This window comes from Stomoxys calcitrans, chromosome 1 (assembly GCF_963082655.1).
Source record: "Stomoxys calcitrans chromosome 1, idStoCalc2.1, whole genome shotgun sequence".
Taxonomy (NCBI): Eukaryota; Metazoa; Arthropoda; class Insecta; order Diptera; family Muscidae; genus Stomoxys; species Stomoxys calcitrans.
This window is the reverse complement of record NC_081552.1, coordinates 49,218,155-49,244,483: the sequence shown is the minus strand read 5'-3', so window position 1 is coordinate 49,244,483 and position 26,329 is coordinate 49,218,155. Positions and strand designations below refer to the sequence as shown.

The 26,329-nt window shown below is 35.8% G+C and overlaps 1 protein-coding gene across 5 annotated transcripts in view; it reads right to left on the bottom strand.

The window, feature by feature from the left end:
* Positions 1-26,329, bottom strand: part of LOC106094656 (putative phosphatidate phosphatase) — a 162,958-nt gene that overhangs the window by 12,918 nt on the left and 123,711 nt on the right. Inside the window, exons 1-2 of one of the 5 annotated variants that reach the window (XM_059360336.1) lie at positions 23,644-24,658; positions 4,803-5,040 (exon numbers count right to left, since the gene is read on the bottom strand). The exons of 1 other annotated variant lie outside the window; for it this stretch is intronic. The gene's annotated coding sequence lies outside the window, so the exon portion shown is untranslated. Of the gene's footprint in view, positions 1-4,623; positions 4,782-4,802; positions 5,041-23,643; positions 24,659-26,329 lie in introns of those variants that run through there. 3 more of the 5 variants (XM_059360338.1, XM_059360337.1, XM_059360339.1) reach the window with 3 other exon arrangements.

Here is a 26,329-nt window from a genome sequence, read left to right as displayed (position 1 = left end):
TCTGGACATTGGTTTATATAGGAGCTATATCATAATCGGAACCGATATGGCCCATTTGCAATACCCAACGACCTACATCAATATTAAATATTGACCGCTATCGTGATTTCCATAGACAGACGGTCGGTCTTAGACGAACATTTCGAGGCGTTACACACTAAATGACTAGATTAGTATGACTGGTTGGGTAGAAAAATACAAAAGTTCGGTAATTTGTTGTTGTAGACTAAAATATATCACCATATTTAACGATTCGGATAAAACTTGGCACTGATGTTGTAAATCATAAGATAGGGTCTGGACAACATTGCAGCCAAAACGGATGAAAATTAAGGCTTCTAAGGGCTCAAGAAATCAGATCCGGGGATCGGTCTATATGGGAGCTATATCTGTATATAGACCGATTCGGATCATATTTACCATGGATGTTAGAAGTCATAATTCGAGCCTTTTTTTTGCCAAATTTTAGGCGATTCGTATGAAATATAAGGCCTCTAAGGGCTAAAGAAGTCAAATCAGGGGATCGGTTAATATGGGTGCTATAACCAAAACTGAACCGATATGGCCCGTTTGTAATCTCCAACGTCCTACATTAATAAGAAGTATCTGTGCAAAATGTCAAGCGACGCGTTCAACCGCTATTTCGACAGACGGGCGGACGGAAGTGGCTAGATCGACCCAGATAGTCGATACGATCCAGAATATATATACTTTATGGGATAGCAGATCTATATTTCGAGGTGTTACAAACGGAATGCATAGATTGGTATACTTCCATCCCATGGTGGTGGGTATAATAAACTGAACTCCGCCAAGTATGGTCCAAATCGTTATATAACCTTATATAGCTCCCATATAAACCAATCATATTTTGCAAAATAATCAAAATATTGAATTCGTGTAAGTTCGTGCAGTTGAAATTTAGCGTTTTTGATTCACTGAAGAACATTGAAAAAAAAAATTAGGGCGACCCAAGTCGGTCCTTTTTAGATCCACTTTGCTGAAAGTTTCAATTTTGTTAGCCTCTGTTTTAAAACTAACGGTACTAACCATATCTTCATGTCTGTGATACCTATCGCACAGTGTTGCCAAATTAAAAAAATCTTGAAATAATTCTGGAACTTATGAACGGATAAAGATATGGACACGATCTTCTTCATGGGGCTTGAAATGTGGTCACCTCGAGCATGTCAAATTTTTAATTGTTTGGCAAACAGCCATTTACAGCCCGATCAGCTTGTTTCTATTTTTTAAAAGATAGAGCTTGTAAAACATGCTGAAAAGTTTAGTACGTCTCTAACAATTTATGAATAACTCGTATTAAAGTTCCTATTAAAAGTTATTCGCTCGATTTTTCGAAAAAATCAATATTTTTCTAAAAAATGGAATATCATTATTCCCTTCATAACGTTTCATTCCCTCCAAGGGGAATTTAGTCATTCCATTTGCAACACATCGATACCCTAGAAAGTAGAGATATTTCTGATCGTCGTAACATTCTAAACGATTTAACGATGTCCATGTGTCTGCCCGTCCGTGTCTCCGTCAGTTGAAATCCGGCAATAGTTTTTAAGAATTGAGATATTGAGTTGAAATTTTGCACAGCCTCGTATTTCTTCTATGCGCAACCTCCCGCCATCCGACCAGCATATGATCAAGATCAGACTATATTAAGATATAGCTGCCATATAAACCGATATTCCTATTAAGGGTCTTAATCCCATACAAAGCGGATTTGTTGCCCGATTTCGCTGAAACTCGGACTTGTATAAAGAGTTCTCGGGAACTGAATCATATATGATCCAGGCCATGGGTGAATACCCATAGAATTGAGTAAATTGGGTAAACACCCGGGTATTTACCCATATATACCAAAAACTGGGTATTTATAATTTTGCAGATATCTTGGATGAAAAAAAAAACAGTTTTCAAACAATTTTTGATGATTTCGTATTCTTTGAAAATTATCCCGGCCTTCTGATATCAAAAAATCACAATTTAATTACATATAGACGCTATATAGACCAATCTCCAGACTTAAAGTCATTAGGCGATAAATTGGTAACTTTTCTTCCAATCTCGATGAAATTTGTCACAGTGTGTTCTGATAGACCCCGTCCCGTTCCTGCGAAGTTTAGATTAGACCGATCTGCTGATTAAGGTCTGATTAAGTTTTTGGCCCATAAAAGCTGCATTTATTATCCGATTTCGCTGAAATTTGAAAGAGTGAGTAGATTAAAGCCTGCTGCTATCCGACCAGCATATGGTTCAGATCGGTCTATATTCAGATATAGCTGCCATATAAAGCGATCTGCCGATTAAGGGTCTTGAGGCCATAAAAACTGCATTTATAACCCGATTTCGATGAACCATAAAACAGTGAGCTGGTTTTAGTCTTCCGTGATCACATCTGAGTATGGTCAGATCGGACCATATTTGCCCTATGGACCGACCGGCTGGTCTCACGGTATAGGGTATTAAGACCATAAAAAATCCATTTATTGCCCGATTTCAATGAATTGACACAGTGAGTTCTGGTAGAGCCCTACCCTTTCTTGTGAAGTGGGGACCAGATCGGATATATAGACCGATCTACCGATGTAGTGTTTTGAGTCTATAAAAGGAGCATTTTTCACACAATTTCTATAAAATTTGGCACAGTGGGTTTTGGTAGACCCCTACATTCATTTGTTGAATGTGGTCCAGTAGTCCAAATCGAACCATATTTAGACCGATCTCACGAAATAGAGTGTTGAGCCCATAAAAGCAGCATTTCTTATATGATTTCGACGAAATTTGGCATAGTGAGTTTTGGTAAGCCTCAACACCTTTTTGTTGAATTTTGTCCAGATCGGAGCATAATTAGATATAGCTGTCATATAGGCAGTTATAGAGTGTTGAGCCTATAAAAGGAGCAAGTTTGATCCGATTTCGATGAAATTTGATAAAGTAAGTTTTGGTAAAACCCAAATTATTCCTGTCAAATGTGGTCCAGATATGACCTCACTGCGCCATATTTCAACGTAATCGGATAAAAAACGTCCTTTTTATGGGCTCAACACTCTTTATCGGAAGATCGGTCTTTATGGCAGTTATATCTTCATATGGTCCGATCTAAGCAAGATTCAACAAAAAGGGGTAGGGAACTCTTTCTGTGCCACATTCTATCGAAATCCGATGAAAAACGCTCCTCTCTTGGGTTCAACATTCTATATCGGGAAATCGGTCTATATGGCAGCCATATCCAGATATGGTCCGATCTGGACAACATTCGACAAAAATTTCATCGAAATCGGGTAATAAATGAATCTTTTATGACCTTAATACCCCATATCACGACATCGGGCGGTCGGTCTATACGGCAGCTATATCCAAATATGGTCCCATCTTGACCACACTTCACAGGAATGGGAAATTATCGAAATCGGATAAAAAATAACCAATTTATTGTCTCCACACTTTATGTCTGCAGATCGGACTAAACAGCGGCTATATATTGCATAACTAAATTCCTATTTTATGAGATCCGAAGGTCAGTTTTATGTACAAAGAATAAGAAATTATAAAAAAGTTTTACAAAATGTTTTCAGTCACCATACTATCTGAAATTTTATAAACGCCCAAATAAATAGCCGAAAAAGGTTTTTATTGAGTAAATACCCAATAGATACCAACGTATTGGGTAAATACCCAATAGATACCACCGTATGGGTAGAATCCCATGTCTACTCATTTGCATATTACTATGGATATGGCAGTGAAATCGTTATAAGAGAGGATGGTTAATTTATCCATGGTTTTGGGTATACAAAGTTCGGCACGGCCGAACATAACACATTTTTACTTGTTTTTCTTCCAGTAGGTGTTATTTTCGTTTTTATGTTTTTAGACAAAAAATAATTTTTTTCCTTAAATTTCTCACATCGCAAAGCAGCGATTCCCAAGTTCTTAACATTTTCGTATAGCCCCACACGTCTGCTTACTAACTGCAACAGGTTTCTACATCCATCCTAGCCATAAACGTGTGAGAAATGGCTAGTTTTCAAAAAATCTTAGTTTCAAGAGGTTTGTACTTTATTTTGGCCAATTGGAACGCATTTTGCAACATATTGATACATTTCCTATTTTTATTAACTGAAGCACCATTTTATCTATAAACTATGAAAAAATAATGATAATATCTTTAAACGTTCCGATTTTATAGCTCCCCAAAATTACACGTAATTTTCAAAAAAAAATACTATTTAAATTTTTTTTTTATTTTACTTAAAATATATAATTCATATTCGGAATTTTTAGGCGCAATTTCTCTATTGCAGAAGTCTTCAGCAAAAACTTCTCTGAATCTAAAAATCCTGTAGGCTAACCTCGTATTTTTTGATTTGCGAACACATTTATGAACCTATTTTCAACTTATAGGCACATTCAGAGTGCAGAATGCTTAAAAAATTTTCAAAAATTTCGCTGCTTCAAGTAGGAAATCAAAAATTGTACCATATGATATGTACCATGGGAAGAAAAAGTTGTTTTCATGACATTACATTCATACACTTTTGTTTGCCACTGTAATGATACTTCTTATAATGTCAACAATTGAAAACTTAAGCCATTCACAATAATTACCCTTACAAAATTGTATTTCTACCCAATTTTTCTTTTTTTTGAGTATCACAAATTATGCCGTTTCGGCTACAATCACTTTTGTCTGCCACTGTTGAGATATCTGCATGCAAATGGTTGTATGCATTTCCTTTCATTTATTTGCAAAAGAGCACCTAACACAAGCAAACTCGTAAACTCACAAAATAAAGTTGCTGCCACTATATTTGCCACAAAGGCTTCAGTTTGCAAGGCGCACTTTTTGACCTGATTTCAGTCATTGAAGAGTCATCACCATCATCATCATCGACGTTCGACAGTTTTGCTGAAGTCATATTCAACACAAATTCTTTTCATATAGAATACGTTGGGTCTTTTTCCGTTCTTTTTTTTTTTTTGCATTCACTGCTCTCTGACGTTTGTTTGTTTGCTCAGTTTTTCCTACGAGATTTCATTTTTTTTTTTGTGAAAACCGCAATATTTAAATAATTGGCATAGACACTGGGTTGTGCATTGCGTGTGTTTGTATGTGTGTGTGTGTGCGTTTAGTGTAAGCACTTTAACGAGTATTAATTATTATGGTTATTATTATTGTATTTTATTATTTTTGTTGGGATTTCAAACAAACCTGTTTAATTGGCAATTTTTGCCGCCGTTTTTTTTTCTTGCTCGTTTTTTCTGTCTGTTTTACATTACCAATGTTTGTTGGTTTTATTTATATTAGGAGCATTTTTAGGATTTTTTTTTTTTTTTGCTTTTCACCTTATCAGTTTGTTTTGTCTCTCGTAAACAATCATGTTTAAAAAATAGTTTGTGGTATTCTTTGTCGTTTCAGTTTTGTTATTTTGGCTAATTTAGTTTAGATTTAATTTTGCATTGTTTGTTTTTAATTTGATAATAAATCGACATATATTAGAGCGTTGTTTTCATTCAACATTTTGTTATCATGAAGCTTTTTTGTCATGTTCGCCATACCCAGCTTTGGCTAGAGCGAGAGAGATAATGCCTTTATGGGGGGAGGTATTTAGATTGAAAAATTGTTTTGGGTTGCCCAAAAAGTAATTGCGGATTTTTCATATAGTCGGCGTTGACAAATTTTTTCACAGCTTGTGACTCTGTAATTGAATTCTTTCTTCTGTCAGTTATCAGCTGTTACTTTTAGCTTGCTTTAGAAAAAAAGTGTAAAAAAAGTATATTTGATTAAAGTTCATTCTAAGTTTTATTAAAAATGCATTTACTTTCTTTTAAAAAATCCGCAATTACTTTTTGGGCAACCCAATAAATAGGTCATAAGGGTCCAAGTGCGCAATTCCTTTTTGGGCAACCAATATGTACCCAAATGACCTACACTAATAAGAAGTATTTGTGCAAAATTTCTAGCGCCTAGCAATGGTCCTTAGAACCTTAGCGTGCTTTCCACTGACAGACGGATGGACATGGCTAGATCGACATATTTTTTATCATGACGATCAAGAATATATTTACTTTATGGGAGCTCAAATCAATATTTCGAGGAGTAACAAACGGAATAGCAAAGTTAGTATACTTTCATCCTAAAGTGGAGGGTATAACAAATATTTCTTTGTGCTGTCAGTATTTTAAGTACGAAACTAAACAACGCTTTTGCCACACAATGACAAGAATAGCAACGTGACGCCGTCAATTCTTAATAGCCTTCTTTGTCTGGTATTAAATTAATACCAAATGGTATTAAGATCGATCGACTTAAAATGTTAAGACGATCAGGAATATATATACTTTATGCGGTCTCAGATCACTATTTCAAGGTGTAGCAAACGGAATAGCGAAGTTAGTATACTCCCATCCTAAAGTGGAGGGTATAACAAATATTTTTTAGTGCCGTCAGTATTTAAAGTACAACACTTTTTCCGCGATGACAAGAATAGCAAAGTGACACCGTCAATTCTTAATAGCCTTCTTTGTCTGGTATTAAATTAATACCAAATGGTATTAAGATCGATCGACTTAAAATGTTAAGACGATCAGGAATATAAAGGGTGATTTTTTTGAGGTTAGGATTTTCATGCATTAGTATTTGACAGATCACGTGGGATTTCAGACATGGTGTAAAAGAGAAAGATGCTCAGTATGCTTTGACATTTCATCATGAATAGACTTACTAACGAGCAACGCTTGCAAATCATTGAATTTTATTACCAAAATCAGTGTTCGGTTCGAAATGTGTTCATTCACCGTAACGTTGCGTCCAACAGCATCTTTGAAAAAATACGGTCCAATGATTCCACCAGCGTACAAACCACACCAAACAGTGCATTTTTCGGGATACATGGGCAGTTCTTGAACGGCTTCTGGTTGCTCTTCACTCCAAATGCGGCAATTTTTCTTATTTACGTAGCCATTCAACCAGAAATGAGCCTCATCGCTGAACAAAATTTGTCAAAATTTGAACACATTTCGAACCGAACACTGATTTTGGTAATAAAATTCAATGATTTGCAAGCGTTGCTCGTTAGTAAGTCTATTCATGATGAAATGTCAATGCATACTGAGCATCTTTCTCTTTGACACCATGTCTGAAATCCCACGTGATCTGTCAAATACTAATGCATGAAAATCCTAACCTCAAAAAAATCACCCTTTATATACTTTATGCGGTCTCAGATCAATATTTCGAGGTGCAGCCAACGGAATAGCGAAGTTAGTTTTCTCCCATCCTAAAGTGGAGGGTATAACAAATATTTTTTAGTGCCGTCAGTATTTAAAGTACAACACCTTTACCACGATGACAAGAATAGCAACGAGACGCCGTCAATTCTTAATAGCCTTCTTTGTCTGGTATTAGATTAATACCTAATGTTATTAAAACAAGTAAGAAGGCGTTAAGTTCGGCCGGGCCGAATTTTGGATACCCACCACCTCGGGTATATATGTGAACCACATTTCGTCAAAATCCAGTGAAAAATGCATACCTTATGCCCCATAGAAGCTATATAGACATCAACCGATTTAGACCAAATGTTTATAAGTACAAGTCATTGTTCAACCGAGAGATCGGTCTATATGGCAGCTATATCCAAATCTGGACCGATCTGAGCCAAATTGAAGACAAATATCGAAGGGCCCAACACAAGTCATTGTCTCAAATTTCGGCGACATCGGACAATAAATGCGCTTTTTATGGGCCCAAAACCTTAAATCGAGAGATCTGTCTATATGGCAGCTATATCCAAATCTGAACCGATCAGGGCCAAATAGAAGAAAGATGTCGAAGGGCCTTAGGCAAATCACTGTCCCAAATTTCAGCAAAATCGGATAATAAATGTGGCTTTTATGGGCCTAAGACCATAAATCGGAGGATCGGTCTATATGGCAGCTATATCCAAATTTGGACCGATCTGGGCCAAATTGACGAAGAATGTTGAAGGGCATAACACAACTCACTGTGCCAAATTTCAGCAAAATCGGATATAAAATGTGGCTTTTATGGGCCTAAGACCCTAAATCTGAGGATCGGTCTATATGGCAGCTATATACAAATTTAGACCGATCTGAGCCAAATTGACGAAGGATGTCGAAGGGCTCAACGCAACTCACTGTACTAAATTTCAGCAAAATCGGATAATAAATGTGGCTTTTATGGGCCTAAGACCCTAAATCGGCGGATCGGTCTATATGGGGGCTATATCAAGATATAGTCCAATATAGCCCATCTTCGAACTTAACCTGCTTATGGACAAAAAAAGAATCTGTGAAAAGTTTCAGCTCAATATCTCTATTTTTGAAGACTGTAGCGTGATTTCAACAGACAGACGGACAGACGGACGGACATGTCTAGATCGTCTTAGATTTTTACGCTGAACAAGAATATATATACTTTATACGGTCGGAAATGGATATTTCGATGTGTTGCAAACGGAATGACAAAATGAATATACCCCCATCCTTCGGTGGTGGGTATAAAAATGTATGCCAATAATGCGTATAAAATAATAAAAACTGGTATTGATAAAGTAACGTCATTTTTCTATCAGTGTAGCACCTATATATACCGATCTGCCGATTAGAGGTCTTAGGCTCAATAAAAACACATGTTTTATCCGATTTCGCTGATATTTGGGACAGTTAGTTATGTTAGGCCACCCGACATCTCTGTTCAATTTGGCCGCGATCAGTCCAGATTTGAATATAGCTGGCATATGGACGAACTCTCAATTTAAGACTTCAAACCCTTAAAAGATGAATTTATTAATTGATTTTGCTGAACTTAGTCACATTGATTTGCCTTAGCCCCCTCGTTAGGATTGATCTGTATTTCTATACAACTGCCATATAGAACGATCTGTCAATTAAAGGTCTTGGACCCATAACAGGCGTTGTCCGATTTCGTAGAAAATTGATTTGGCGAGATTGATAAGACTCCTCCACATCCCTGTTCAATACGGCCCAGATTTCGTGATATTTTTGCAAGAAGACAAAATAATGGAAATCTCGACTTGATTTCTTCAGAATAATTCACCCACACACCAATTTAATCCACACATACTCTCAATTTTGTTTTTCATCGAATATCAAGTTTATCCCGTTTTATTTGTTATGTTAATTTTTTTTAATTTTTGTATCAAGTAACTACATTAAAATTTGTTTCTCAATAAGTTGTTCTTATATTATGTTATTTTTATATACTTCAACAATTTCAATTATTCAATGTGGGTTAGATGGGTAACCAAGTAAAAACAAATTGATTTCAATTAAAAAAAAAATTTATAATAACTCCATCAGCAAATATTTTTAATTATTGTTTTCCACAAAAAACCACAAAGTTTTCTGCTCAAAATCTCGACCAGTGGTACAAAATGGGTCACATTAAATTTATTTTTATATCCTCCACCATAAGATGGGGGGTATACTAATTTCGTCATTCTGTTTGTAACTACTCGAAATATTCGTCTGAGACCCCATAAAGTATATATATTCTTGATCGTCGTGAAATTTTATGTCGATCTAGCCATGTCCGTCCGTCTGTCCGTCCGTCTGTCCGTCCGTCCGTCCGTCCGTCTGTCTGTCGAAAGCACGCTAACTTCCGAAGGAGTAAAGCTAGCCGCTTGAAATTTTGCACAAATACTTCTTATTAGTGTAAGTCGGTTGGTATTGTAAATGGGCCATATCGGTCCATGTTTTGATATAGCTGCCATATAAACCGATCTTGGGTCTTGACTTCTTGAGCCTCTAGAGTGCGCAATTCTTATCCGATTGGGATGAAATTTAGCACGACGTGTTTCGTTATGACATCCAACAACTGTGCCAAGTATGGTTCAAATTGGTTCATAACCTGATACAGCTGCCATATAAACCGATCTTGGGTCTTGACTTCTTGAGCCTCTAGAGTGCGCAATTCTTATCCGATTGGAATGAAATTTTGCACGACGTGTTTTGCTATGACATCCAACAACTGTGCCAAGTATGGTTCAAATCGGTCGATAACCTGATACAGCTGCCATATAAACCGATCTTGGGTCTTGACTTCTTGAGCCTCTAGAGTGCGCAATTCTTATCCGATTGGAATGAAATTTTGCACGACGTGTTTTGTTACGATATCCAACAACTGTGCCAAGTATGGTTCAAATCGATCCATAACCTGATATAGCTGTCATATAAACCGATCTTGGGTCTTGACTTCTTGAGCCTCTAGAGGGCGCAATTCTTATCCAATTTGAATGAATTTTGGCACGTAGTATTTTGTTATGATATCCAACAACTGTGCCAAATATGGTTCAAATCGGTTCATAACCTGATATAGCTGCCATATAAACCGATCTGGGATCTTGACTTCTTGAGCCTCTAGAGGTCGCAATTATTATCTGATTTGCCTGAAATTTTGTACGACGGATTCTCTCATGACCATTAACATACGTGTTTATTATGGTCTGAATCGGTATATAGCCCGATACAGATCCCATATAAAACGATCTCTCTATTTTACTTCTTGAGCTCACAAAGGGCGCAATTCTTATTCGAATTGGCTAACATTTTTCACAGGTCTCCAACATATAATTTAATTGTGGTCCAAACCGGACCATATCTTGAAATCGCTCTAATAACAGAGCAAATCTTTTCTTATATCCTTTTTTGCCTAAGAAGAGATGCCGGGAAAAGAACTCGACAAATGCGATCCACGGTGGAGGGTATATAAGATTCGGCCCGGCCGAACTTAGCACGCTTTTACTTGTTTTTTTTTATTTTCTATTTACTTTTTGCTTTCTATTGTGTTTTTATTTTATGCCTCAATTTAGCGTTCTAATTTATTACGATTTTCATATTACACCAAAAAAATACATAGCTTGCTTCTTTCCTGTTCACGTCTACATACATGTACTCAAAATTTTTCTTTATGCTTCTTTTTTTTTTAGTATATTTTACTTGAAGGTAATAAAGAAACTGATTGATCGCCTAAAATGCAATTGACTTTTATTTTTATTTCCACACCGTTGCGCTATCAGATATGTCGCATTCAATCTGATAGAAAGTGGGTAGGTATGCATTTCTCTATATTAGGGTGGCTCTTATATGCACTGTGATCGGCCTGTACTTTGAACAGTCAACAGTTCCATGCATTTTGATATCAAAAAATCAATTGCTCTCCTAACTTCAAAGGTATTTAGTTGTATGCAAATGCAATATTACCCATGAATATTCCATTAACGAACAGGGGCAAACTTCTCCCATATCAATGGGTGGTGTCCGATTCAAGTTTAAGCCCAATGATAAGGGATCTCCATTTTTTATAGCCGAGTCCGAATGGCTTGCCGCAGTGTCGCACCTCATGGAGGAGAAGTTTTAACATGGATGCCATACAATTTTTTCAAATGGCATAGTTCCTTACAAATGTCGCCAGCATCACGCAAGGATTCGAACTCAGGAGTTCAGCATCATAGGCGGACATGATAACTGTTGCGCTACGCTGGCCTTCATATTTATACCCTCCACCATAGGATGGGGGTATACTAATTTCGTCATTCTGTTTGTAACACCTTGAAATATGCGTTTAAGACCCCATAAAGTATATATATTCTTGATCGTCATTACATTTTAAGTCGATCTAGCCATGTCCGTCCGTCTGTCTGTCAAAAGCACGCTAACTTTCGAGGGAGTAAATCAAGGCGCTTGAAATTTTGCAAAAATACTTTCTAATAGTGTAGATCGGTTGGAATTGTAAATGGGCCAAAATCGGATCTTGAATTTTTGAGAATCTAGAGGGCGCAGTTATTATCCAATTTGGCTGAAATTTTGCACAACGACTTCTTCCGTGACCTTCAACAGACATATGAAATATGGTCTGAATCGATCCATAGCTTGAAACAGCTCCCAATTCTTGTCCGAATGGTCTGAAATATTACACAATGACTTCAAAAATGTTTAGTATTCAATTCATGTATGCTCCGAATCATACTACAATTTCATATAGCTCCAATAGCATAACAGTTCTTATCCATTATTCTTTGTTTGCCTAAAAAGAGATACCGCGCAAAGAACTCGACAAATTCTATCCATGGCGGTGGGTAAATAAGATTCGGCCCGGCCAATCTTAGCACGCTCTTAATTGTTTGTATATTATATAGTTGTATATTAATACAAACAAGTAAAAAAAAAGTTAAGTTCGGCCGGGTCGAACTTTGGATACACACCACCTCGGGTATATATGTTAACCACCTTTCATCAAAATCCGGTGAAAATATCGAATATCGAAATATGTTCCGATTTGGACCAAATTCTAATAAGTGCAAGTTATTGTTCAATTGTATATAAGAAAATATAGGTCTTTTTAGTAGCTATATCTAAAAATAAACCGATCTGAACCATATACGATACGGATGTCGAAAAGCCTAATATAAGTCACTGTGTCAAATTTCAGTGAAATCGGATTATAAATGCGCCTTTTATGGGCCCAAGACTTTTAATCGAGATATCGGTCTACATGGCAGCTATATCCAAATCTGGACCGATCTGTGCGATATTGCAGAAGTATGTCAAGGGGCTTAACTTAACCCACTGTCCCAAATTTCAGCGAAATCGGACAATAAATGCGCCTTTTATGGCCCCAAAACCTAAAACCGAGAGATCGGTCTATATGCCAGCTATATCGAAATCTGGATATCCGATCTAGTCCAAATTGACGAAGGATGTTGAAGGGCCTAACATAACTCACTGCCCCAAATTTCAGCAAAATCGTGTAATAGATGTGGCTTTTATGGGCCTAAGACCCTTAATCGGAGGATCGGTCTATATGGCAGCTATATCCAATTCTGAACCGATCTGAGCCAAATTAAAGAAGGATGTCAAAGTGCCTAACACAACTCGCTGTCCCAAATTGCAGCAAAATTGGATAATACATGTGGCTTTTATGGGCCTTCGACCCAAAATCGGCCGATCGGTCTATATGGGGGCTATATCCAAATGTGGACCGATCTAGGCCAAATTGACGAAGGATGTTGAAGGGATTAACGTAACTCACTATCAAAAATTTCAGCAAAATCGGGTAATAAATGTGGCTTTTATGGGCCTAAGACCCTTAATCGGAGGATCGGTCAATATGGCAGCTATATCCAAATCTGAACCGATCAGGGCCAAATTGACACAAGATGTCGAAGGGCCTAACATAACTCACTGTCCCAAATTTCAGCGATATCAGACAATAAATCCGCTTTTTATGGCCCCAAAACCTAAAACCGAGAGATCGGTCTATATGGTAGCTATATCCAAATCTGAACCGATCAGGGCCAAATCGAGGCAAGATGTCGAAGGGCCTAATACAACTCACTGTCCCAAATTTCAGCAAAATTGGATAATACTTGTGGCTTTTATGAGCCTAAGACCCTAAATCGGAGGATCGATCTATAAGGCAGCTATATCCAAATCTGAACCGATCTGAGCCAAATTAAAGAAGGATGTCAAAGTGCCTAACACAACTCACTGTCCCGAATTTCAGCAAAATCGGATAATTAATCTGGCTTCTATGGGCCTAAGACCCTAAATCGGAGGATCGGTCTATATGGCAGCTATATCCAAATCTGAACCGATCTGGGCCAAATTGACGCAAGTTGTCTAAGGGCCTAACCCAACTCACTGTCCCAAATTTCACCAAAATCGGATTATAAATTTGGCTTTTATGGGCCTAAGACCCTTAATCGGCCGATTGGTCTATATGGGGGCTTTATCAAGATATAGTCTGATATAGCCCATCTTCGAACTTAACCTGCTTATGGACAAAGAAAGAATCTGTGCAAAGTTTCAGCTCAATATCTCTTTTTTTGAAAGACTGTAGCGTGATTTCAACAGACAGACGGACGGACATGTCTAGATCGTCTTAGATTTTTACGCTGATCAAGAATATATATTCTTTATAGGTAGGGCCCCTTTAATGGGCCCAAGACCTTAAATCGAGAGATCGGTCTATGTGGCAGCTATATCCAAAAATAGAGTGATCTGAATTATATAGGGTGTAAATGTCGAAAAGCCCAACATAGGTCACTATACCAAGTTTCAGCGAAATCGGACAATATATGCGCCCTTTATTAGCTCACGACCTTAGATCAGGAGATCGGTCTATGTGGCAGCTATGTCGAAATAAAGACCAATGGAGGCCATATTGAACACGGATGTCATAGGGTCTAACGCAGCCTACTGTGCAAAATTTCTGCGAAATTAGGCGATAATTGCTCCTTTTATGGGCCTAAGACCTTAAATCGGGAGATTCATATCCAAAAATAGACCGAACTGAACAATGTAGGGAACGGACGTCGGAAAGCCATACATAGCTTCGACAAATTTCAGCGAAATCGGGCCTTTTATGGGTTCAAGGCCCCAAATCGGGAGATCAGTCTATATAGCAGCAATACACAAATATCATCCGATCTTGGCCATACTCAGTACGAATGTTGAAGAGCAAAATCGGGTAATATATATGTGGCTTTAATGGGCCTAAAACCTTAAATCGGAAGATCGGTCTATATGGGGGGCTATATCAAGATATAGTCCGATATAACCCATCTTCGAACTTAACCTGTCTAGAGACAAAAAATAATCTGTGCAAAGTTTCAGCTCAATATCTTTATTTTTAAAGACTGTAGCGTGTTTACAACAGATAGACAGACGGACGGACATGGCTAGATCGTCTTGGATTTTTACGACGACCAAGAATATAAAGAGTAATTTTTTAGCTATTTATAATCATTTTGGCAAAGCCGGTTTAAACAGCTCACGCGCGTTTCGTGTTTTGTTTCACTGTCAAACATCTTCAGTTGGGTCTATAATTTAACCATGAATCGTCTTACAAACGAACAACGCTTGTGAATTAGTGCATTTTTTTTATCAAAATGTGTGCGCTGTTAAGAAAGTTCATCTCGCGCTCATTTTTGCTCATTTTTTGCTCAATGGCTATGTAAGAGCAGCCTTTGCAAGAGCTACCAAGACAGCCAGAAAAAAGTCACAGTTTGGTGGGCTGGTCTCATCATTGGACCGTACTTTTTCAAGGATAATGCGAATCGTAACGTAACTGTGAATGGTGAGCGCTACCGACTTTTTTTGCCCAAAAATACAAGAGTCTGACTTGCAGGACATTGAGAGGCGAGTTCGGTGAACATTTTATTTCACGTTCAGGACCGGTCAATTGGCCGCCTAGATCGTGCAATATAGGCTCATGTCTACACATACAAGCCCACTTCAATTGACGCATTGGAAGACAACATTGAAGCATTTATTCGTGAGATACCGGCCGAAATGTTGGAAAGAGTTTGACAACATTGGTCTAAGCGGATCATTTGAGGCGCAGTCACGGTCTACATTTGCATGAAATAATCTTTAAAAATTTAATTATATGGACCGTTCTATCGATTCAAATAAAGATCTCATGAATTTTTCTGAGTTTCAAGTTTTTTTTTAACTTTCCTATAGCTCTTAAAATCGAAATGTTATAAGAATGTAGCGCTCAATAAACTTGAATGGGGAAAAAACAATTTTCAAGCAGCGAGAGAAAATTAAGTAATTTTACGATTTGAAAAAATGCTTTTCAATAAGTGGTGACAGCTTCCGAGTCCGGATTGTGTGCCACAATGCCAAACCTCTTTTTAGAAAAGCTTAACAAGGGGGAGATATCCACAAATGTACAGCGTTTAGTGAGGGGATAATCACCGCTGAAGAATGTATTGATGTTCTCGCCAGTATAGAAACCCGGCCGTTCGGTATTGTGGGTGCACCTACCAACCCGGACGAAATTAAGACATGTTTTAAGCAATTTGCCTGTTAGAGTGAAGATAATTTTTCCACGATTTGTTTTTTTTTTTCTCTTTGTATTTAAGGATCGCAGAATGTTGGCATGTGCCTTCGAAAGTAAGCGTGCTTTCGACAGACAGGCGGACAGCCAATACTAAGTCGACTAAGAATGTCGAAACGACCAGCTCAGGTATGTATGTGCTAGCTGGTCCGGTGGGCCTTAAAGTGGATTTTTAAAATTTTATGTTTCTATAAATGTTATACAAACTTTGTTTGTTTATCCTATGTGTTGTTCAAATTTTTATTGAATTTTGTTACCAGCTTCTTCCATTCCATCGACGAAGCTCTTTTTTCAGCTCAATGGGTACGTAAATAAGCAGAATTGCCGATTTTGGAGTGAACATCAGTCAGAAGCATTGCAAGAGTTACCAATGGTTTATGGCTGGTCGCATCATTGGACCGTACTTCTTCAAAGATGATGTGAATCGTGACGTAACTGTGAATGGTGAGCGCTACCCTGAGATGGTATCAATCATTCATTTTTTATTCAGGCATATCATTCTTGCATCGTACGAGGGTTGCCTTTTATATTTCGGGATTGTACAACTTGTGTTGCAATCTGCCAACTGACATGGATTAACTAAACAACAGTGCATCGATGAACTTAAATCAATTTTTGGCGGTGAAGCTCCATAAAGGACCAGTGTTTATCGATGGTATGATAAATTCATAGTTCACTCCAAGACGAATTTCGTGAAGGTCGTCCAAAATCAGTTGTTGTTCCAAAAACCATTGGTACTGTACATCAACTGATATTGCACGATCGTCATGTAGACCTATCGTGAGATTGGGACAACCTTAGTGGAACAAGCATACATTCAATATTCCATGAATGTTTGACCGTCAAAAAAATTTCGCAATTTGTCAATCCCTCAAAAAAAAGATCGTGTCAATTGGTGGATAGAAATGCTCCAAAAATACGAAACAACTGCATTTTTGATTTGGCTTCGAATGACTTCTTCTATTCCCTTACGTTAAAAATAAGCGAAGCTGAAGAAGCGGTTGATGCGTTCAGAATGCATTTGTTTGTAACACCCAGAAGGAAGAGAGGTAGGCCCATTGATAAGTATACCGATCGACTCAAAATCACTTTCTGATTCGATTTAGCTATGTTCGTCTGCCTGTCTGTCCATCCGTCTGTCTGTCCGTGTGTCCATGTTAATTATTGTACAAAGTACAGGTCGCAGTTTCCATCCCATCGTCTTACAATTTTATACAGGCATGTTTTTCGGCCTGGACACGAAGCCTATTGAAATTGGAAGAAATCGGTTCAGATTTGGATACAGCTCCCATTTACATGTTTGTACGATTTGCAGTAATAATGCAAGAAAATCATCATTTACTAACCGATTCTCAGGAAATTTGGCAGGAAGGATTTTCTTATGACTCTCGACCTTACTGGTGAACTTTAGAGAAATCGGTTCAGATTTAGATGTAGCACTCATATATATATATGTCGCCCTATTTTTATCTCCAGGGCCACTGCAAGCGCATTTATTGACCAATCTTGCCAACATTTTGTAGAACGCTTTCCTTGACGACTTCCACAATATCAATAAAGTTTGGTCAAAATCTGTTTAGTTTTAGATATAGCTCCCATATATATGTTCGTCCGATTCGCTGTAATATTACAATAAAATGGTGAGTTGTTTGCCGATTCTCTTGAAATTTTGCAGGAAGGACTTTCTCTTGACTCTCAATACAACTGTGGAATTTTATGGAAATCAGTTCAGATTTAGATATAGATCTCATATATATATATCGCCCAGTTTTAACTTCTAGAGTCATAGCAAGCTCATTTATTAACCCATCTTGCTAAAATTTTGCAAAACTCTTTCCTCGATGACTGCCACAGTATCTAAGAAGCTTGCTCGAAATCGGTTCAGATTTAGGTATAGCTTCCATATATATGTTCGTTTGATTTTACGAAATATTGCAATAAAATGCTCATTTGTTAAGCGATTTTCTCGAAATTTGGCAGGAAGAATTGCTCCAAATTTGATACTGATTGTTTAATAACCCATCTGAAAACATACGCCGAGGTCCATCAAAATTGTTTTAGAATTGAATATAGCCACATTGTACTTATAGAATAGGTGTAGGGTATTATGCAGTCGGTATAGCCCGAATTTTGTTCTTCCTTACTGGTACGGTATCCCGCAACCGGAGTGGCAAAAGTGCTTCGAAAATTGGTTCAAACACATGCAAAACTGTATAGGTCTTAATGGGGATTAATATTTGTTTTTGTGTTCTCTAAAACCGCAATATAAAACGCAACCCTCGTATATAGACTAGCTGGCATGTTTTGGAAAGCACACATCGTGACCTTTCCAACGATGTATGGTAGTGCCTTGTAGAATTCTTAGATGTCCTCCAGGAGCATTGGCCATTATCCTGTCCCGATTTTTTTTCGAGAATTTTTTTAAAAAAGACAGGAATTTGAAAAAACCAACTGCTCGATTTTCGAATAAGGACATTTTTTGGAAAGCACACATCGTGACGTTTTCAACGATGTATGGTAGTACCTTGTAGAATTCTTAGATGTCCTCCAGGAGCGTTGGCCATAATCCTTTCCAGAATTTTTTCGAAAATTTTTTTAAAAAAGACAGGAATTTGAAAAAACCAACTGCTCGATTTTCGAATAAGGACACGTTTTGGAAAGCACGAATCGTGACCTTTCCAACGATGTATGGTAGTACCTTGTAGAATTCTTAGATGTCCTCCAGGAGCATTAGCCATTATTCTGTCCCGATTTTTTTTCGAGAATTTCTTTAAAAAAGACAGGAATTTGAAAAACCCAACTGCTCGATTTTCGAATAAGGACATGTTTTGGAAAGCACACATCGTGACCTTTCCAACGATGTATGGTAGTACCTTGTAGAATTCTTAGATGTCCTCCAGGAGCGTTGGCCATAATCCAGATGTTTTTTTCGAGAAATTCTTTAAAAAAGACAGGAATTTGAAAAAAACAACTGCTCGATTTTCGAATAAGGACACGTTTTGGAAAGCACACATCGTCACCTTTCCAACGATGCATGGTAGTGCCTTGTAGAATTCTTAGATGTTCATAATTCTGCCCAGAATATTTTTTTTATAAATTTTTCATTTTTCTCAGTACTACGGTAATAGATATTTGGTGTTTTTGATTCAAAGCATTGATATTTTACTCCAAATTTTGTTATGGTTTTATTTTTCTTTTTACAAATATTTGCAAAAATTGATAAAAAGTAAGAAATTTGATTAATTTCTCTTGTTTTTTGGTTTTGTTAAGTATTTACAGAACTCTGCTAATCCCTCGGTGGATCTCTGTTAATACTTCTGTTACTCTCTCTCGCACTCTGTTATCAAAGCGGTTTGTGTCTCTGCTAGTTACATTCGGAATTTATCTTCACGCACATACTCATTACAACACACACCACCATCGTCTATGCTTCCTTAACGAAAGACTACCTGATGTAGACGAAATCGCTAGCGCTATAAATCAGCATTAAAACAAGCAAAAGCGTGCAAGTTCAGCCGGGCCGAATCATTTGTCAAGTCCTTTGGCCGATATCTCTTTATAGACAAACATAGGATAATGGATAAAAATGTCTACGCTATTTCAGCTATACCAAGTTATGAACCGATTGGGGCCATACTAGGTTTGGCTATGGGAGACCATAGTGGAATTCATTGTGCGAAATTTCAACCAAATACGATAAAAACTGCGCCCAATAGTGGCTCAAGAAATAAAATTGGTAGATCTGTTTGTATAAGAGCTGTATCAGGTTATGGACCGATTCAGGCAATTTTTAACACGTATGTTACACAAAAGGTCAGAGCGCAAAATTTCAGAAAAATAGAAATAATTGCGCCATCTAGCGACTCTAGAAGTCAAGATCCGGAATCGTTTTATATGGGAGCTATTTCAAATTCAAACCGATTTTGACCATACATGGGACAGTTGTTAGAAGTCATAACAGAATACTACATGTCTTAACAGAACTCAACATGCTCAATTTCAGCCAAATAGGACAAAATTTGCGGCTTATAAGGGCTCATGAAGTCAAACCGGGAGATCGGTTTATATGGGAGTTATGTCAAGTTTAAACCAATTTTGACTGTACTTGGCACAGTTGTTGGAGTTTATAACATAACACTGCAAATTTCAGCGAAATCGGATGAAGATTGCGGTTTCCAGGGCTTCAAGAAGTCAATTCGAGAGATCGGTTTATATTGGAGCTATATCTAAATCTGAACCGATATGGACGATATGTCTTTTACCCGATATGGTATTTTAAGGCGGTAGAAGCCACAATTTTGGACCGATCTATACAAAATTTTGTACGAGATGTAAAACATTTCATAAAAATTGGTGCAGATTTATATGTAGGTTAGGTAAGGTTAGAATGGCAGTCTTGTACAAAGTATCTTAGATAATTTTACGTCCATTGTGATATCACAGTAACAATGTACCAAGGCCTCTGCTGGGAATCAAAACCATGACCTATGACCCAACATACCAAGGCGTCTGGTGGGTATCACCTAGTAACGACCACAATTTGCTATAAAAAATTTAAGGTATTTTTTTTCAATTTCACACTAACAGAAGAATTTTGTCATTATTTGATTTCGAAAAAATGTTGGGAGCCTACCCTCCCCCCCTCCAAATCAATAAAATACAGGCTATGTCAGTGATGGGAGCTATATCAGGTTATGAACCGATTTGGATCATGCGTGGCATAGTTGTTGTGTGGCTGAAAAAACAAAAGATGTCGTGCAAAATTTCAGCCAAATTGGATAATAATTGCGCCGTCCAGAGGCTCAAGAAGTCAAGCTCCAAGATTGGTTTATATAGCAGCTATATCAAAGCATGGACCAATATGGCCCATTTACACCTAGCTTTATTCCTTCGAAAGTTTGCGTGCTTTCGACAGACGGACGGACATTGCTAAATCGACTTATAATATCAAGACGAACAAAAATATGTATACTTTGTTGGGTCTCAAATGACGAAACTATTTAGTATACCCCCATCTTATGATGAAGGGTACAAAAATATGAATTAAAAGCAGACTACTTTGCTATCAATTCAATGCTTTTCTTTGTTTGGCTTATTGCTTATCAGTTTATGAATGAAGTTTTCCAGCAACTGACCAAGAAAGCTGGCAAATTAGTGTTACGAAAAAGCCACATACTAAAGATATCTAAGAAATTTATACGAACCATTATTAAAGAGAAATGGTTTCATAGATAACCAAAGACTACTACCTGTACTTCGGTTTAAAGAACTGAGTTAAAATTTGTTGAATAATCAAAGAACTGTTTGTCTTTGCTCATACACCGACCGAATGGGTTTTTTCCACACATAATAAAGGGGTTAATTCTTGACATATGCGATTAATGGAAGAAGAGTGCTTTATTTATAATAGATGGCCACGACTCATGAATATTCCATATGTCCTCACAGCCGGTTAACAAATTTCCTATATGTTTTACTTTATTTTATTTCATGAGCCTAAAAATGAAGAATGTTAAAAAATTAACAAAATTTTTTTTACAAATAAAACAGTAAACGTTATTTTATTTTATTTTATTTTATTTTATTTTATTTTATTTTATTTTATTTTTTTTTTTATTTCATTTTATTTTATTTTATTTTATTTTATTTTATTTTATTTTATTTTATTTTATTTTATTTTATTTTATTTTATTTTATTTTATTTTATTTTATTTTATTTTATTTTATTTTATTTTATTTTATTTTATTTTATTTTATTTTATTTTATTTTATTTTATTTTATTTTATTTTATTTTATTTTATTTTATTTTATTTTATTTTATTTTATTTTATTTTATTTTATTTTATTTTATTTTATTTTATTTTATTTTATTTTATTTTATTTTATTTTATTTTATTTTATTTTATTTTATTTTATTTTATTTTATTTTATTTTATTTTATTTTATTTTATTTTATTTTATTTTATTTTATTTTATTTTATTTTATTTTATTTTATTTTATTTTATTTTATTTTATTTTATTTTATTTTATTTTATTTTATTTTATTTTATTTTATTTTATTTTATTTTATTTTATTTTATTTTATTTTATTTTATTTTATTTTATTTTATTTTATTTTATTTTATTTTATTTTATTTTATTTTATTTTATTTTATTTTATTTTATTTTATTTTATTTTATTTTATTTTATTTTATTTTATTTTATTTTATTTTATTTTATTTTATTTTATTTTATTTTATTTTATTTTATTTTATTTTATTTTATTTTATTTTATTTTATTTTATTTTATTTTATTTTATTTTATTTTATTTTATTTTATTTTATTTTATTTTATTTTATTTTATTTTATTTTATTTTATTTTATTTTATTTTATTTTATTTTATTTTATTTTATTTTATTTTATTTTATTTTATTTTATTTTATTTTATTTTATTTTATTTTATTTTATTTTATTTTATTTTATTTTATTTTATTTTATTTTATTTTATTTTATTTTATTTTATTTTATTTTATTTTATTTTATTTTATTTTATTTTATTTTATTTTATTTTATTTTATTTTATTTTATTTTATTTTATTTTATTTTATTTTATTTTATTTTATTTTATTTTATTTTATTTTATTTTATTTTATTTTATTTTATTTTGTTTTATTTTATTTTATTTTATTTTATTTCGTCTTGACATTCTAAGTCGGTAGTTTTAGCCATGCCCGTCCGTCCGTCTGACTGTCGAAAGCCGTTAATTTTCGAAAGAGCAAAGCTGCGTGCTTGAAATTTGTTTAGTGCGGGTCAGTTAGGATTGCATATGGGCCAAGTCGTTCCATGTTTTACTATAGCTGCCATATAAACCGATATCGGTTTTTGGCTTCTGGAGCCGCTAGAGGGCGCAATTATTATCCAAATAAATACAGCTCCTTTATAATCTTATTTCGGATCTTGACTTCTGGAGCCAGTAGAGGGCGTTTTGCATGAAGTGTTTCGTGTTGATTTCTTATATTTGTGCCAAGTATGGTCTATATCGGTTCATAACCTAATATAGCTCCTATATAAACCGCTCTCCCGATTATAATTTCTAAGCCTCTAGAGGGCGCAATTTTTATTCGATTTGGCTAATATGACTTGCACAACATAGCCGCTAGAGGGCGCAATTATTATCCAAATAATTAATACAGCTCCTTTATAATCTTATTTCGGATCTTGACTTCTGGAGCCAGTAGAGGGCGTTTATAAGCCGATTTGGCTAAAATTGAAATGACTTGCGAACGACTTCTTCTATGACCCTAGACAACCTGACATAGCTCCCATATAAATAGTTTTTGCGATTTTACTTCTTGAGCCACTATAAAGCGCAATTTTAATCCTATTTGGCTGAAATTTTGCACAATGAATTCTGCTTTGAACTCGAACAGCCACAACAAGTATGGCCTCAATCGGTGCATACATTGATATAGCTCCAATAGCATAACAATTCTTTTCCATTATCCTTTGTTTGCCTATAGGGAGATATCTGCCACTGAACTTGACAAATGCGATCCATGGTGGAGGGTGTATAATATTCGGCCCGGCCAAACTTGGCACGCTTTCACTGGTTTTATTTTATTTAATATTTTTATTAAATATTATTATTAACATTGTTTTTCTTGAATATTTTTTTTTTTTTTATTGAATATTTCACTCAAAAACAAACAAACACAACGTCAATTTCTTTATCACTTAATAGAGATGTTTTACATTTTCCTCAATGACTTTGGATATTCATGTAAATAACATTTCTGTCTCCGTTCCAATTGGTATTTTTTATACAATTTTCTTGCCATTTTTTTATCCCGCTCCAAAAGCCACTCACTTTTTGTGGATTGGTTCGAACAAAAATAAAATATTTACGATTTTTTTAAAAGCAGCAACTATAGTTGTCTTAATTACATACTTCATTGCGATAACAACAATCGTAAATTTCAATTTGTTATGCTTTTTATAGACAGTTGGCGGTTTATTTTTCCTTAATTTGTTTTTCAAAGGAAAACTATTGCAATTTCGCGCTTTAGTTTTAGCAAACACACACACAAGCACAGTTTGTTTTCCTTTCGGCAATAGATTTTTATTTTGAAATTTTGCATAATTTTCATTGCCTTTTGCGATTTTTTTAAAATTCAATTTTTCTTACTTTAGATTTTTTTTTTTTTGCAGGCTTTTATCGGCTTCATGCAGTGAGAGGAGAACACATTACAATTTGTTAGGTGATTGCCGCGTTATTTATGCTCCTGCCGTTGATGATGATGATCATCGTCGCAATAAAAGTGTTGTGCATACGATGATAGCTATTTAAAAGCGCGCGCACTTGTTATAAAAGCCATTTTTTTAAATCCTAATAGTTTTGTTTTTTATAATTTTGTGTTTTTTTTTTGTAACATGACACTTATATTAACCACAATATATCCAATGACCATTTACAGAACAATGGTGCCACTACCACTAATCTCTGGTAGCGATTTCAGCCTCTTAACAGTCGTATATTTTTTTTTTTTTTTGCTTTTTAGCAAATACACAGTTTGCTTTTGCGTTTTCTTCAATGCCCAGATTTACTCCCGTCCACGATTGATCGATCGTCCTACCGCGACAAATTTGTTGAGCTGTCTGTTTATTACGTGTCAGTGATTGCAAGCGCACGGTGGCGACGTTGTAAATGTGACTTGCAACATGAAAACATCGCCAGTTAGCTAGCTGCTGCTGGCCAAGATCTCTTTGCTTTGCGAATGTCTAGCTAGCGCTATGGCAAGCTGACTGCTGCTGCTCCGGCCAATGGTTTGAAATGACTATTTTTTTTAGCTGCCTGCGTTGCGTTTAGACACGCTGTTGATCTGTGTCGTTATTGTCTACGAAAACGTCCAAGTTGTTGCGACAGAAGTTGCTGTTGCTGGTGACGATGCTTAAAATGCTTGGTGTTGGGGGTTTTCTAAGGCTTTCCAACGATTATGGATGATGTTGCTGCTGCCAGTGCCACCAGCTACTCACGTTTTTCCCTATGGACTATTATTATGGCTGCGCGTTTTTCCAATTGTTATGTCGGCGACGGCGACGGCGACGGCGGCAACGTAGCGTCGCCTATTTTACTATCAACGTCTGTCGCCTCGGCTTTTGTGTGTTTTTGGTCTTTGGAGTTTTTGTTGAGTTTCGTTGTTGTTATTGTATTTTATTATTATGATTATTGGTGTTACTTTATTTATTTGACTTTTGGTGGTGTCTGCCGTATTTCTATTCAATCGATTTGAAATGTCTTTTTCGTTGTATGCCTTTTGAAGACTTTGTTGTTGTTTTTGTTTTTGTCTTGTCCAGACTTACGACGCTCTCTACGATTTATTCCTTTTGCTACGTTGTCCAGCATGCCACCGCGCTTGACTTATTGTGGCTAGCTGCGCGCATTTCGTATTATGTCCGTTTGCCGAGTGGGCCCCGAGTAAAATGTGTAGTGGCCGTTGGTCTAGCATTACTTGCTGGTGCCTGGTTCTCATCTAAGCAATGCCATTCGCCCAAGTGCTTCAGACCCTCCGTTGTGAGTTTCATACAGAAAACAAACAAAAGTAAATAGCACCCAAAATCACTTTAAACAAAAAAGAAAAGAAAAAATTAACTTCTAGAGGCTAGAACTTCTTTGTAGGGCTTTTGTTTTAGCTTTTTCATATTTTTTAACTCTTCTACTCTAGTTTGTTGTATTTTATTGCTTTTATTTTTCTTTTGTGGGTTTCGTCTCATTTACAACGACTTGCGGTGGCGGACGCATTACGACTAAGAATTTTAGACTCTCAAGTTTTGCATTGATATTGAATTCGATTTGGTTACTTTTTTTTTCCCTGTTATCATTGGCGCTATAGTGTCGCCGTGAGCCAAGGCACAAACACATACATACGGACACGCTCACACTTCTCTCTCAACAACAGTGGGCGCGAAGAGCTGTTATTTAGGTGATAACAAACAGTGATGGTCAACCCAATAACACCATCATCTTGTGTTAGTCAACGGTAAACAAAACAAAGACCAGTGTTGCCATATGGAAACATAAGTGGCAGACGGTGTCTAAAATAGTTAAATGACCAAATTGACAAGGTAAGAACATTAAAAGACATAAAACTAATATTTTTTTTCTACTTTTAGAAAAAATGTTTAAGCAATTTATTTAAAACAAGCAAAAGCGTGCTAAGTTCGGCCACGCCGAATCTTGAGAACCCACCACCATGGATTTTGCTGAAAAATTTATACAAAATAATTTAAGCTGAAGGGCATAATTTGATTCTATATACCAAACAAAAATTTAAGCATCTAGGAACCGAACAAGGATGATCTAGAAACCGCTTTATATGGCAGCTATATCAGGTTATAGACTGATTTGGACCGTCTTTTGCACAGTCATAACAAAACACTA